Consider the following 14,890-nt stretch of genomic DNA (forward strand, 5'->3'; position numbering starts at 1 on the left):
AAAAAAAAAACAACTGTTCGAAGAAAAAATATCTGCAATTCACACCATAAAAAGTGACCACTCTCCCTAATCATCAGTTTCTGAAAATGTAGATGAAAAAGAACAAAATTATGGAAAATTAAAATTGTCTGAATGTAGTCATTTGATAGAAAAGCCATTTGATTGAAATTTGATTTCACATGTTAAAAATTCCTAAAACTCATTAATACAAAAACATAAATTAAAACCACATTGAACTTGGTAGACCACATTGGCCTTCTTAATGAAACGCGCCACCATGTAGTAATGCTCTGCCAATATTTCACTGTGATCTCTTTACCTTTTTAGTGCACACCAACTCCAGGACTGCTTCCCATCCCTGTAGGAAACACTGGCATCTCCTGTTGGGCATGCTGCCCTTGGCCTGCTGGAACTGTTGTGCCTCAAATGGGGGAAATCCAGAGGTGCCTATAAATATAAATTCCCTCATTTAACCCAAAGCAATGGCCAATGAATGCAGAAGTACAAACCCTCCAGTTTCATTGTGACTTGATCAGAACACCATGGCTGCATCCTCCCCTGGAGCAACTGAGGTAATATTCTCCTCCACTGGCCTTACTTGCCATCCATTATATCCTGTACCACTTTCCTACTCCTTTACTGGCTTTCCTGGATAATACTCACATGAACACTTGTCTCAGGTTTTATTTCCTAGGGATCCAACTGAAGACGTCATCCCAGCTTTATCTGAGAGGATTTCATGGATCCTCCATTAAGTCAAAAAAGATGGACATGGGCAGACTGTTGAGGCTAGGACATAAAGGAGAAAAATGTTCAAGTATAGAAACATATATACTTACTTGATATATTTGACCATCTTTCTGGCAGATAGCAATATACCAGAAGCCTTCCAGGTTTCTGAAGGTGTTTTACTGTTAAAGGAACACTAGTCTGACCTTCAAAGCCTGTGGCTACTTAATACCTCAAGCAACTCCAGGACCGCATGCTCCTCCAGAGGGGAATTCTACCCAACACCCATTTCAGAAGTGCACAGTATGACTAAAATACCAGGGAAAACTTCCAAGAGGAAAATCCCTGAACTTCACATAGAAGAAAATAGACCCCCAAGTAACAACTACTGGATATGCTAAACTAGAATCTTAAACCATAGGAAGACTGAGAATGTTGATAGTCCTTGCCTAGTAAGATTTAGTAAGTGTTACAAAGAATACCTGCTTTGTGTTCCCAATTCCATGCCTTCTCCAAAGCGAAGTGTTTGTTGTATATATTCTGTGCTCATTCCATTCTCCATCATTCTATATTGGGAATAGTAGGGATTGAGATAGAAGTAAAACACGTTTTAGTTTTTAGATCGTAAAACAAAGAATGGACACACACATAATGGAAGGAAAGGATTTCATCCAGCCTAAGGACCTTGGACTTTGCAATAAAAGCAATAATGACCTTTGGGGAGGATTCAGTAATAATAAGTATAGGAAGAGTGGACTAAGGAAGGTAGAACTAGTTGCCCAGGTATATCCATTCTTCTAGTTTTAGTACTAGAACCCCTAAATTTTACATGTGATGCTGATTTAGCATGGCCTGCCAGCTAAATACACTTTCCAACCTTTACACTTAGATGTGGCAATGTAAATGAGTCCTACCTAAAGGTAGATGAAGAGAAATGAGGTCAACATTCAGTTTATGCTCTTAAGGAAAATGGGTGTGTCTCCCCTTGTGCATGTGCAATGTGCTCCTGCCTAGGAGAGCTGAATAGCGTGACCACGTCAAACCTGGACTATTTAAGATTGGAATGTTGGGGCGCCTGGGTGGCTCAGTCGGTTAAGCCTCCGACTTCGGCTCAGGTCAGATCTCACGTTCGTGGGTTTGAGCCCCGCGTCGGGCTCTGTGCTGACAGCTAGCTCAGAGCCTGGAGCCTGCTTCCGGTTCTGTGTCTCCTTCTCTCTCTGCCCCTCCCCCTCTCATGCTCTGTCTCTCTCTGTATCAAAAATAAATAAAACATTAAAAAAAAAAGATTGGAATGTTACAGGAAAGGGAAACAAATCTCTCTTTAAACCACTTTTGTGTGGGCCTTTGAGTTCGCCTCTTGGCTAACATCCTAAGGAATCCTAGGAAGAACAGATTGGCACAGAGTCATGAGTTTAAACTTTGAGAAACACAATCACCTGATTCACTTTTTCTTTAAAGAGGGGAATATTAGTTGTAAATGGACTTCTAATGCTTTAGGCTTCTTATTTAGCCTCTGTGGACCTAAAAAGACAAGAAAGACTTGCATCAGTTATTGGACAAGACAACTAAAGAGAGACAACTCATTTATGATAATTTGTCATTAAGTTTTATAATGAAATATTTAAAATTTTTAATTTCTTTGTATTTTCAATGTTAAGCCCATCCTATAAAGGATGTTCTAATATTTCTGTCTTACCGTTGAGGAAAGTAAAGCGAAGAGCTCAGCAACAGTGGAGATTAGGTAGGACCCAAGCCATCTGAGTCAATATCCTGGACTTGTAACCATCACTCTCTACCCCTCTACTCTGTACAGCATAGTTAAGCCTTGCCAAAAAAGCCTTATTTTCAGGAAGTAGACTGATGTATCCAAGACCATATAATAGATGCTAAGGAAAATTATTAAAAGACATCTCAAAATCCAGGCTTGGGACCCGAGGATATAGATATTTACATTTGTTTGGAAAACAACATGTTTACAAGGAATTAAAGAGAATGGGTGTGGAAATAACTTGTTGTTACACTGAATTTAAGGATTACCTTATATGGCTTCTGTTCTGAAAAGGATCAGAAGGCCTTTATTAAAAAACAAAACAGTGTTCCATTTGGTTCTACCATTTCTCAGAAAGTAAATTATCCCCATATTATGATTTTCTCTGAACATGGAGCCTCTCCAGTCTCCTAGAGGGACTCACTTCCACTCCGTGGCACAGCCAACCATCTCAAGCACAGAACACTGATTTAACCTGCTCAGAAGTAAGTAAAAAAAAAAAAAAAAAGTATAAAATTGAGTCGGCCAGTAGGTCTTAAAAGCCAGTAATGGCCCAGTTTACAATCAATGAGAGTATTGAGAAAGGAGACCAGGAATCATGAAAGAAGGTAAGTGAAGTACATGAAATTTGATTTAGCCTGGGAGAGGAAACATGAGTACTATTCCAAAAACGTTGTCAAGAGAAGCTGAAAAAAACCCCAAGCAAAGCTGAGGATAGGAGTATACATTAAAAGCAAATGTCTTTCAGTGCATAAACTCCCCGAAATGTCAAATGGACATTAATTATCTAGAAGCCACTCTGATGATATCCTGTTGTTAATTCATTTGTCAGACAGCAGAAGTTAGCAAGCCCCAGAAGGAAGCCATCAAATGTGTAACAGACAGAGAGACTTGGCAGGCAGGCAGGAAGACTTTGGCCAAGCCAATACTAAGCCACTTAAAGAAATGTAAAACTTAGACTCTCCTGAGTCAGTCCCAGAACTGTAGACCTGGCAGATTTAGGCCTGAAGGACAAAAATATATATTCACTTCATACATATGAATGTGACTCTTAGAAAGTGACCTAATTAAGTGCAGGTTTATATGCTTGACAATGTTGCTCTTCCTCACCCACAACTTTTCAGATAAAATAGTTAATGCTGTTTCCTGCTTACCATATACATCAAACAATTCTACCTTATATTGCGTAAGATGGAAAAAAATACATATATATGTTATTTTAGCTCTGAAGACCCTTACCTAAACAAAATACACTTGCAAAAGATGACTTAATTTCCTCAGTGGCTTGGGAAAGTAGATAGGGACTTGGAAATTTCAGGGGATGAGATTTAGACAGTTCAGGGTGGTGGGTCTAAGTTATTAACTCTGGGGAGCTGACTTCCTTTTCTCTGGTCTTTGGAGAAATCCAGATACATGTTAAATGGCAGTTACACAAGTGCCCATTTCACTGGAGACAGGGAAGGCTGAATTCAAGAAGGCTGTGATTTGAATATCTTTTGTTAAGGTAATAACCCAGAAATGATTTTGAGGGAGATGTCCTGACTATACCTTATCCAACAGAGAACTATTGAGATTAAGACTTCAGACGTGTGTTGTTCTCAGGTTGTTTCTGCAAGTAATTGAGCTGTGTGACCTAAAAAGTGACCTATGTATTCTGAACAATCCTCTTAGTTCTAAAATGAGTGAGAATGACTGGAGAGTCCCTGAAGTTACTTAGGAAACTAATACTATAATTTAATTCCTCAATGTCCTAAAGGAAGAGCACTGTGGAAAAGGATCTCTTAATCATCAAAGGAAAAATTAAGATACTGAATGTCTACTCATCTCCACATGCACTCTTTCTCAAAGCATTGTAATTATCCTCATCATAATTTTTTAACTTGCTTTTATTCTTAGGCAAGACATATTTAATCTCCATTCTTCAAATAATTATTTTTCTTACTGCAAACTTCATTTTGTCTCTATTCAACGACCTTCAAAAGTAAGTATCTCAACCTTTAGTCCATTTTTTGAACCAGGGTTTCGGAAAGGCCTTAGACCAATGCTGAGAGGGTGGAAATATTCTAATTCTGTACTGTCCAATTCAGTAGCCGCTGGTCAGTGTAGTTCTTGAGGACCTGAAAGCTGCCTAGTGCAAATAATCTACTAAATTTTTATTTCAATTTAAATGTAAAGAGATGTGGCTACCTTACTAGACACGATAGCCTAACAGACCAGAAAACCTGCTAGTAGATAGCAGACAAAATGTGAGTGACTGCTTATCTCCCAGTTAGCTTAAGAATCTGTCCGTGCTCGCTTCGGCAGCACATATACTAAAATTGGAAAGAATCTGTCCAAAGTATTGAACAGATATTAGGACAGGAGATGTGTTCAAATCAAGAGAGTTTGTGGGGATTAGAAGTGCACGTTTTAGCCCAGAATGTTTGGCAGAAACTGAATCTACTAATCAAAGAGGGGAATTTATGTAGAAGGTAGGGAATCTTGAAAAATCAAAGGAAAAACTTAGTAATGAGGCCACAAAGGAACAGCATCCAGTGATGGTCCAGGGAAACAGGCAGTGGAAGTAAACGGATAGTTTCTCCTGGAATGCTCCATTGGAATGAGAGCCTTCCAACTACGTTCCTTCCCGGACCTTGCTTCCCTAAATTCAAACTCCAGGTGTAGATGATCAGGGTTTGGATCCTTATTCAGGGAAACGTCTGAATGAAAAATCCAAGGGGCTGCCAGCAGAAGAAAAGGACAACCACTGATAGATGAGAGAGTCTTTATGAACTAGCAAAATGCTATGTTCTATAGTTACAGATTTGCCCCACTGCCTGAACATCTCCACTATCTTGGCCTTTATGCTTAGTGTATATCAATGACCTAACATGATAAATACTCCATATGTATCTTAGTATATTTTCATCCTAAATATGTTATCTTATTTAAGTCTAAAATAAATTTTTATGAGAAGGTATTTTTTTCCCTACTTTTCCATTTTACCATAAGCAAATCACATCTCAAGCTTGAAATTGTTTCTGTAATTTTGATTGGACAGCACTGGTCTTGGAGGGTCAAATGACTTGTTCAAGTGCTCATAGTTACACTATAGGCAAGGTAGGAATTAAGCCTGATTTCTCGTGCTCTCTCAACTCTATGACTAATCTTATAGCTAGGTCTTTGACAGTATGTTTATTCCTTTTTTTTCTGATAGTATTCCATATGACACCTTTCTGTTCCTTTAAAAAGTATTATACCTCAGAGTTGCATAAACTTCCTTACCTTTAAGAAAATTTTTTTTGATGTTCATTTTTGAGAGCAACAGAGACAGAGCACATGGCAGCGAAGGGCAGAGACAGAGAGGGAGGCACAGAATCCAAAGCAGGCTAGAGGCTTGGAGCTGGCAGCACAGAGCCTGAGGTGGGGCTCAAACTCACAAAGTGTTAGAACATGACCTGAGCCACCCAGGTGCCCCAATTCTTTCAGTTACTAAAGAAACCAGAGTTCAGTAAAAAGCCCTGGGCAAAGGGATATTATGGCAATCCATTCTCTTTTCAAATGCATAGGGGATAAGCATCAAAGGACATGTGACTCTGAAATATCTATAGACAAATTTCAATTATTGTCCCCAGAACATTAGATATTGCATCATTCCAAACTCCTTACACCTTGAAGGCTTCTTGTTATAGTAGCTCACAGTAGCTGTTGGGGTTTACATCTATTAATGTTAAAAATAAACCTTCCTTTCTCCCCTCTATTCCTCTGCATTAGCACTTGAGAATCTTTAGAGGTAATTCTCTTTTCTTGGACTTGGGAGTAGATGGATTCCTACTTCAGCCTGTGACCGGCCCTCCAGGTGGCTGCTCACGAAGCAGTCAGCAGATCAATCTAAGAGCTAGCATAATGGAAGAGACAGCATCATGGAAGTGACTAGGGAGGATTTAGTGACTCCTCCATCCTGAGACCTGAAGAACCCTCCCTACAGAGAGGATAAAAGATAACCAGAGATTTCGAATATGCAAACCCCGTAACACAACCAGAGGGATGATGAGTGATCCTGGTCCAGTCATTTCATCATCTTTTCCTGGGCAATCCTCAATCCAGTTCCACTTTGAGTAAAGTGAGGGGATTAGCCTACACACTTCATTATTTACACATGAAGCTATTATGTATATATCCAAACCAGTCTACCTCATGAAGAATAATTTTTGAAATGGGATGTATCTTTTAGTAAGTATATACATTTACGTTCTCAAGAAGGTATGAAACTTCTCTGAAACTTAGTGGTGCAAAACCCAAACCTAAAGACATAAACATGTAGCCTCACGATTCTCCCAGAAGCATCACATCAAGCCAATTATGTATACTTAGGCCTCAAGAAAAGACAGATCCTGGGTTAGAGGACATTTATCAATAGTGTCTGTTTTCACCTGAATATAGTCAGCCAGGACTTGTAGGTTATTAGTTCACCAATTAAAAGGGGAAAAAAAGAACCTAAATCAATTATTCTTATTCTCATAAATTTTAAAATGGCAGATCAGATCTTGAAGAGGAACAGCTGTTCTTGAAACTGTGTTGTCTTGGAGCTTCTCCTCTTCATCTATAAAGCAGGAGTGATCCTACACATTCCTGAGCCAGGTATGAGAAGTATAAAAAATGATACATCATTTTTTGAAAATATTTGAAATGATGTAGTTGCATCCAATAAATGTAAATTTTAAAAATGTATCCACCATATGTTTTCAGCCATATGTGGAATAGGAGAAACTTAACAGAGGCTCACGGAGGAGGAAAAGGGGAAAAAAACAGGGAGAAAGACAAACCACCACAGACTCGTAAATACTGAGAACACAGTCAGGGTCGATGGACGGGGGGAGGGCACTTGGTGGGATGAGCACTGGGCGTTATATGGAAACCAACTTGACAATAAACTTTATTTTTAAAAATGTATCCAACTCCTCAATCCAAGCTTTTACCTCCTCTTCCCTCTGATGTCAAGAGCAAACTGCAGTCCCAGGGAAAGAAGACCCCCTGATACAAATTTATCATGTAAACTAGTATTTTAAATGTTTCTCATCATTTGCAGGCATTTTTCAGAAAATGTTTTAGCAGTACATTCCTGAAGCTTTCATTGAGTAATGTTCACTAAGAGTTTATTATATTCCAATTACTCTTGATGTTACTCATGTAATATTTCCAATAACTCTGTGGAAAAGGTTATTTTTTTAAAGATTTTTACATTTTATTATTCTATAAAGACATTGAACCTCAAAGGAGTAAAAGATCTTCCAAGGTTGTGAAACTACTTAACACTAGAACTGAGATTTTAACATCTGTTAACTGTCCCAAAGGTCTATCCAATTTCTTTCTACTATACTATACTGGAGTTTCCCAAACTCCATGTATATAGAGTTCTATATTATATACACAATATAGCAATGCATTTAACACCTCAAATATATTTACTAGTTATCCTTACTTTTTAAATCTCTAGACACATGAAGTAAGTAATATCCCTAGTGGCTACTTACTTCCAGCCTCTTTCTTGCTTCAGATTCATTATTTATAGCATTGACAGAAGTTGAAAGGAGAGAGAGAGACCGAGGTGGCAGGGGGAAATCTCAGGATACCTAATCCATTTGGCTCTCACTTCCTCAATTAAGAAACCAGTGCTCATAATGTACAACACTGTGAGTATAAAGACACCAGCTTTATAGTTAATTTGACTCTTGGAAAAGTTGCTGAGTCTTTGCCCTCAGAGAAAGTGCACAAGAGACGATGAGAACTCTAGAACAGCCACAATGGCATCACTTGCTTCTACTATAAAATGCAGGATGTATGGAGATGTTTTAGTACAAAGTGTACTAATGTCCTAAGTGACATAAGAGAGCACTCCGACCAAGTAAATGTGCAAGAATAAGTATGATGTTCCAGCAAATTACTGGCATAAAATTTAATTCCACTAGTGGAAATTGACCATTTAAAACCTGAGATTAAATTGATAAATGGGACTAGAGTTTTGAAAAACAAAGAATTTACTTGCAACTTAAAGTAAGATTTACTGGGGCACCTGGGTGGCCTGGTCAGTGAAGTGTCCACTTCGGCTCAGGTCATGATCTCTCAGTTGGTAGGTTGGAGCCCGGCGTCGGGCTCTGTGCTGACAGCTCAGAGCCTGGAGCCTGCTTCGGATTCTGTGTCTCCCTCTCTCTTTGCCCCTTCCCTGCTCACACTCTGTCTCTCTCTCCAAAATAAATAAGATTTACTGAATTCACAGAAGTATCACTTTATTATTGGAAATTTTTTATTTGCCATTGCTCCTTTGGTCCTCCTTAGGTTTTGTAACATGTGTATTTCTATTTCAAAATTAAATTTTGCAAATTATTTTCATAATTTGAGATATGGATATTTATACTCAAGGTGGTTGTAGGTTAGCAAACTGAGTAAAAAATGGAAACTCATTTAACTTGCTGTTTTGGCTTCTGTAAATTGCTTTGCAAATGTATCTCTCCGTTCACTGCTCTAACTACGTGGTGACCGCTATGTGGCTCTCTGTTGAAATTATCAGAAGGTGCTGACCTCGCCTGTAAATTTGCCTGCTTTCCCAACAGACAACTTTGGTTGGAAATTGCACTCCCACCCCCCTATTTGAAGCTGACCAAAGCACACGTGTGTGAAGTCATGTATTCACTATCTCACAGAACCTGGAGTACCTGACTAGAGTTGGTCATTCCAAGACCCTCTTAAGACAAAGAACTTTAAAACTCATAGGGTCCCTGCCAGAACTACTGTCTGTCTGTAAAAATGTGACTGGATGTCCTGAAATGCTTTAAACTTTAATTGGTTACCTAAATGATGATGTTTGCTGCCTTGCTAAAGTCAATGTAAGCTCAGTGCTACCTTTGTTGGGGGCCATTCTCTGCTCCTAAACACCAGGGAGATCAGGTTTGGCCTGGCCATAAATAAAATCTTGCCTCGCTTCTATTCAGTGATTGGTGGTCTTTATCATCACCCGGTTACAAGGTAAAATTCATTATCTCATAGCGTCTATGCATTCCTAGGTTAAGAAAACAAAGTAATGAAAACAAACATAAAGACCTGTGTGTCATACCAAATAGTGCACCATCTAGTTGATACTGATCACCAGCATTAAAAAAATTACAAAGAACGCCACAGTGTGCTTAAACCTAAACGATAGAAACACACTTAGAGTTTTATGTAACAGGCTAACCTAATGACCATCTGATTTTCTAAGTTGAGGAAGAAGAACAAGAGAAACAACTAGAACAAACAAGAAACGAAGCTCAAATCTAATGTCCCCTGAAGGCAATGAGTCAGGCAGAGAGAGTTGCTCACACGGTTATTTATCCACTATGGGGCATTTTGAGGCTCCACCTACTTCTACGAGTAGACGCACAAGCAGCATTATGTGAGTAATTTAAAGTATTCCTGACAGAAAGCTCAGGGTAGAGTTCTGTGGGGATCTATTCTTCTCTGACAAGGTTCTGCTGGGGGCGGGGGAAGGCATAAGAATTTCAATAAATAATTTACATTAATTCATGAGCATTATTCATTCGGCACAATCAAATCTAAGTCAGGCGGAGAATATCAATGTTTATTGCCAAGACTGAATCTTTGCTGCAGTCCCATTACTTAAAACTGTTGCTCACACTTTGATTTTTTAAATAATATTTTGAAACCTCTCCTCAGAGAACAGCTCTTGCCATCACTTAAGCCACTTTCTAAAAGTTTTGTGTTTTTGTGTCATTTTGTCCCTTAAGTTACATTAGGTAAAATCTAACAGGTCAAAAATCACAATTTTTGTTACATTCGTTTTTCCTCTTCCTTGGTTCACTGCGTTTTTAGCAAGTGGAAAATAGTTTTTGCATGGAGATCTTAATTGAATCCTCTCCATCCAAAAACTAAAGCCACTTACATGTTTACCCGCGTCCATTAAGAGATCTTGTTAAGATTGTCCCTTTTATCTCAGCAAGATAGTCAATTCTGAGCATTTCACGTGATAAGTGAAAACCTCCAAACAAGTTTTGGTGCTAAACTTAAAGGACTATTTAAAAATTCTCCCCTTGCCAAACCTCGTTCCAGATCTAATGCCATGCAACCTAAGGAGACTGTTTCCTTTCTCCTTCCTCTGCACTTAACTCGAGCCCAGAAGGAAAGGGGTGTGGGCAGCCTGGGGGAAGCCCTAGACACAAGAGGTGCTTTCTAAAAACTCTGAAATTGTCAGAGCAACTAAACCATTCGCCTTGCAACATCCACAGATACCCTCAGGGTTTGGAACGTCATTGGTAAAATCAGAGGGAGATGTAGCAGGCTGGCTACCAGGCAAGTAAACTAAAATATAACCACATCCACTGTGACTCCTAGACCTTACTGGTCCAGAAGTTCAGGTGAGAACAGGTGGAAACCGTGTACCTGAGCAACGATGGGCAGGCAGAGCTGATGGTCTGCAGTGCAAAGCCAACGTCTCTGTTCAGAAAGGGAACTTGGGATGGAGGTTGACTGGAGTTAAGATAAAAGAGTTTGTTTTGTTTTGTTTTTGTAACCTAAAGAGCTGCTTCTCCCTCTGTGCCCAGGCATGGAAACTAATTTATAGTCCCACTCACTGCTGAAAACGGCCCTCAGCCTATCTGAGCAGAGTCTAATCACAGCGCACAGAAATCTGCATTGCTCTTCCAACAGCCCTTCGTCCAGTGGTACTTAAATGGAGAACACAACGCAGTGCTTTCCCCATCTGCATAAAAATGGTGGCCTCACTTGACCAGGGAATTAGTGCACATTCTTCATAATAAGATAAGCAGGGCCTGGGTCCTGTCCTGCCAGAACAAGGAAGCTAGGGACCATTTACTAATAAATCTAATACTCCGTACCAACCATCTGGTAAGCCTGACCAGAGAATCTAGGCAACTGTGGAGCCCAATCTACAGCTTCACTTGGATAAGAAACCAAGCCAGGGTTCATATCCAACTTCTCTCAGCCAGGAGCACAGCCCCCAGCTCTGACCTCAGAACTAGAACAGTTGCCACCCCCAAATAGACGCTAATAATAGGCCTACCTTCCCAAGGATATTAACAATAGACACACCCGGAAACCTAACTGAGATGACTGATAAAGATCTATTCTGCCAAAGTAAACTTGTAAAGTCAGGAAGGGGAGCCTGGTTACTTAACTGCACAGATACCAATGTAAAGAATCAAAGAGAATGAAAAATCAGGTAAATATATTACCTCCAAGGAAAACTAATAAAGCTATAATAACTGACCCTACAAATCAGGCAATTAGAGAAGAAATTAAAAAATATATGGAAACAAATAAAAATAACAACAATCCAAACTCTCTGGGTCACAGCAAAGGCAGTCCTAAGAGGAAAGTACATTGCTATCCAGGCCTATTTGAAGAAACTAGAAAAAGCGCAAATTCAATATCTAAGAGAGCACCTACTGGAACTAGAAGGGGAACAGCAAGAGCACCCCAAACCCAGCAGAACAAGAGAAATAATAAAGCTCAGGGGATAAATAAACAATACAGAACCCCCCCAAAAAAGAAAAACCCAAAGAATTGAACAGACCAATGAAACCCAGAGTTGGTTTTTTGAAAAGTTAAATTGATAAGCCTCTAGCCAGGCTCCTCAGAGACCAAAGAAAGAACACCCAAATAGACAAAATCACGAATGAAAGTGGATCTCTTCCAACCAATCCCTCAGAAATACAAGCAATTATCAGAGCATACAATGAAAAATTATATGCCAACAAACTGAACAACCTAAAAGAAATGGACAAATTCCTAAACACACGTGGACTACCACAATTCAAATGGAAAGAGATAGAATTTCTGAACAGACTGATAACCAGTGAAGAAATCAATTCAGTTACCAAAAATCTCCCAATGAATAACAGCCCAGGGTCAGATGTCTGGTAGTATTCCCCTGGGAAGCCATTTAAAAGGGAGTTAATACCCATTCTTCTCAAGCTACTCCAAAAAACAGAAATAGAATAAAATGCCCAGACTCATTCTATAAAGCCAGCATCACTTTGATTCCCAAACTGGAGAGACCCAACGAAAAAAGAGAACTACAAGCCAACATGCTTGATGAATATAGATGTAAAAATACTCAACAAGATACAAGCAAATCAAATTCAGCAGTACATGAAAAGAATTATCCACCATGATCAAGTGGGATTTATTCCTGGGTTATAGGGCTGGTTCAATATTTGCAAATCCATCAATGTGATACATCACGTTAACAAATGTAAAGATAAAAACCATAGGATCCTGTCGATAGATGCAGAAAAAGCATTTGACAAAATATAGCACCGTTTCTTAATAAAAACCCTTGGGAAAGTCAGATTAAAAGCAACTTAAACATTATTAAAGCAGTTTATGAAAAGCCCACTGCTAATATCATCCTCAATGGGGAAAAACTGAGAGCTTTCCCCCCGAGATCAGGAACCCGACAGTGTCCAGTCTCATCACTGTCGTTTAACATAGTGCTGGAAGTCCTAGCATCAGCAATTAGACAACAAAAGGAAATATAAGGCACCAGAATTGGCAAAGAAGCAGCCAAACTTTCACTTTTGGCAGATGACATGATACACTAAATGGAAAACCTGACCACTTCACCAGAAGCCTTCCAGAACTAATCCATCAATTCAGTAAAATCACAGGGTACAAAATCAATGTACAGAAATCGGTTGCATTTTTATACACCAAAAATGAAGCAACAGAAAGAGAAATCCAGAAACTGATACCATGCACAATTGCACGAAAAAACCTTTTAAAACACCTAGGAGTAAACCTAACCAAGGATGTAAAAGAACTATACAATGAAAACTATAGAAAACTTATGAAGGAAATCAAAGAAGACACAAGAAATAAACATTCCATGCTTGTGGATCGGAAGAATAAACATTGTTAAAATGTCACTATTACCCTAAGCAATCTATACATTCAATACAATCAAAATTACACCAGCATTCTTCTCAAAGCTAGAACAAACTATCCTAAAGTTTGTATGGAACCACAAAAGACCCCGAATAGCCAAAGTAATATTGAAGAAGAAAGCCAAAATGGAAGGTATCACAATCCCAGACTTTAGCCTCTACTACAAAGCTGTAATCAAGACAGTATGGGATTGGCACAAAAACAGACACAGACCAATGGAATATAATAGAGAACCCAGAATTGGACCCACAAATGTATGGCCAACTAATCTTTGGCCAAGCAGGAAAGAGTATCCAATGGAAAAAGACAGCCTCTTTTACAGATGATGCTGGGAGAAATGGACAGCAACATGCAAAAGAATGAAAGTAGACACCATATACAAAAAATAAACTCAACATGGATGAATTACCTGAATGTGAGACAGGAAACCATCAAAACCCTCGAGGAAAAAGCAGGAAACAGCCTCCTTGACCTCAACCACAGCAATTTCCTACTCAACACATCCCCAAAGGCAAGGGAAATGAAAGCAAAAATGAACTCTTGGGACCTCATCAAGATAAAAAGCTTCTGCACTGAAAAGGAAACAATAAAAAATCTAATAGGCAACAGGCTGAACGGGAAAAGAATGTTGCAAATGACATATCAGATGAAGGGCTGGTATCCAAAATCTACAAAGAACTCACCAAACTCGACACCCAAAAAACAAATAATCCAGTGAAGAAATGGGCAGAAGACCTGAACAGACACTTCTCCAAAGAGAACATCCAGGTGGCCAACAGACACATGAAACGATGCTCAGCATCACTCAGCATCAGGAAAACACAAATCAAAACCACACTGAGATACCACCTCACACCGGTCAGAGTGGCTAAAATGAACAAATCAAGAGACTATAGATGCTGGCGAGGGTGTGGAGAGACGGGCACCCTCCTACACTGTTGGTGGGAATGTAGACTGGTACAGCCGCTCAGGAAAACAGTGTGGAGGCTCCTCAAAAAACTATCCGTAGAACTCCCCTATGACCCAGCAATAGCACTGCTAGGGATTTATCCAAAGGATACAGAAGTGCTAATGCATAGGGGCACATGTACCCCAAAGTTCATAGCAGCACTGTCAACAATAGCCAAATCATGGAAAGAGCCTAAATGTCCATTAACTGATGAATGAATCAAGAAGATATGGTATATATACACAATGGAGTACTACATGGCAATGAGAAAGAATGAAATCGGGCCATTTGTAGGAAAGTGGATGGACCTCGAGGGTGTCATGCTAAGTGAAATAAGTCAGGCAGAGAAGGACAGATACCATATGTTTTCACTCACAGGTCTAACAGGAGAAACTTAACAGAGGACCTTAGGGAGGGGCAAAAGGGAAAAAGTTAAGGAGAGGGAGGGAGGCAAATCATGAGAGACTCCTGAATACTGCAAACAAACTGAGGGTTGAAGGGGGAAG

The 14,890-nt window shown here is 39.4% G+C and overlaps 1 long non-coding RNA gene across 1 annotated transcript in view; it reads left to right on the forward strand.

Moving 5' to 3' along the window:
• Positions 1–9,761: 9,761 nt before the first annotated feature.
• LOC115292943 overlaps positions 9,762–14,890 on the forward strand; it is a 28,164-nt gene continuing 23,035 nt past the window's right edge. The window contains exon 1 of the long non-coding RNA XR_003909251.1: positions 9,762–9,905. This is a non-coding gene — a long non-coding RNA (uncharacterized LOC115292943). The remainder of the gene's footprint in view (positions 9,906–14,890) is intronic.

Source organism: Suricata suricatta, chromosome 5 (assembly GCF_006229205.1).
Source record: "Suricata suricatta isolate VVHF042 chromosome 5, meerkat_22Aug2017_6uvM2_HiC, whole genome shotgun sequence".
Classification (NCBI taxonomy): domain Eukaryota; kingdom Metazoa; phylum Chordata; class Mammalia; order Carnivora; family Herpestidae; genus Suricata; species Suricata suricatta.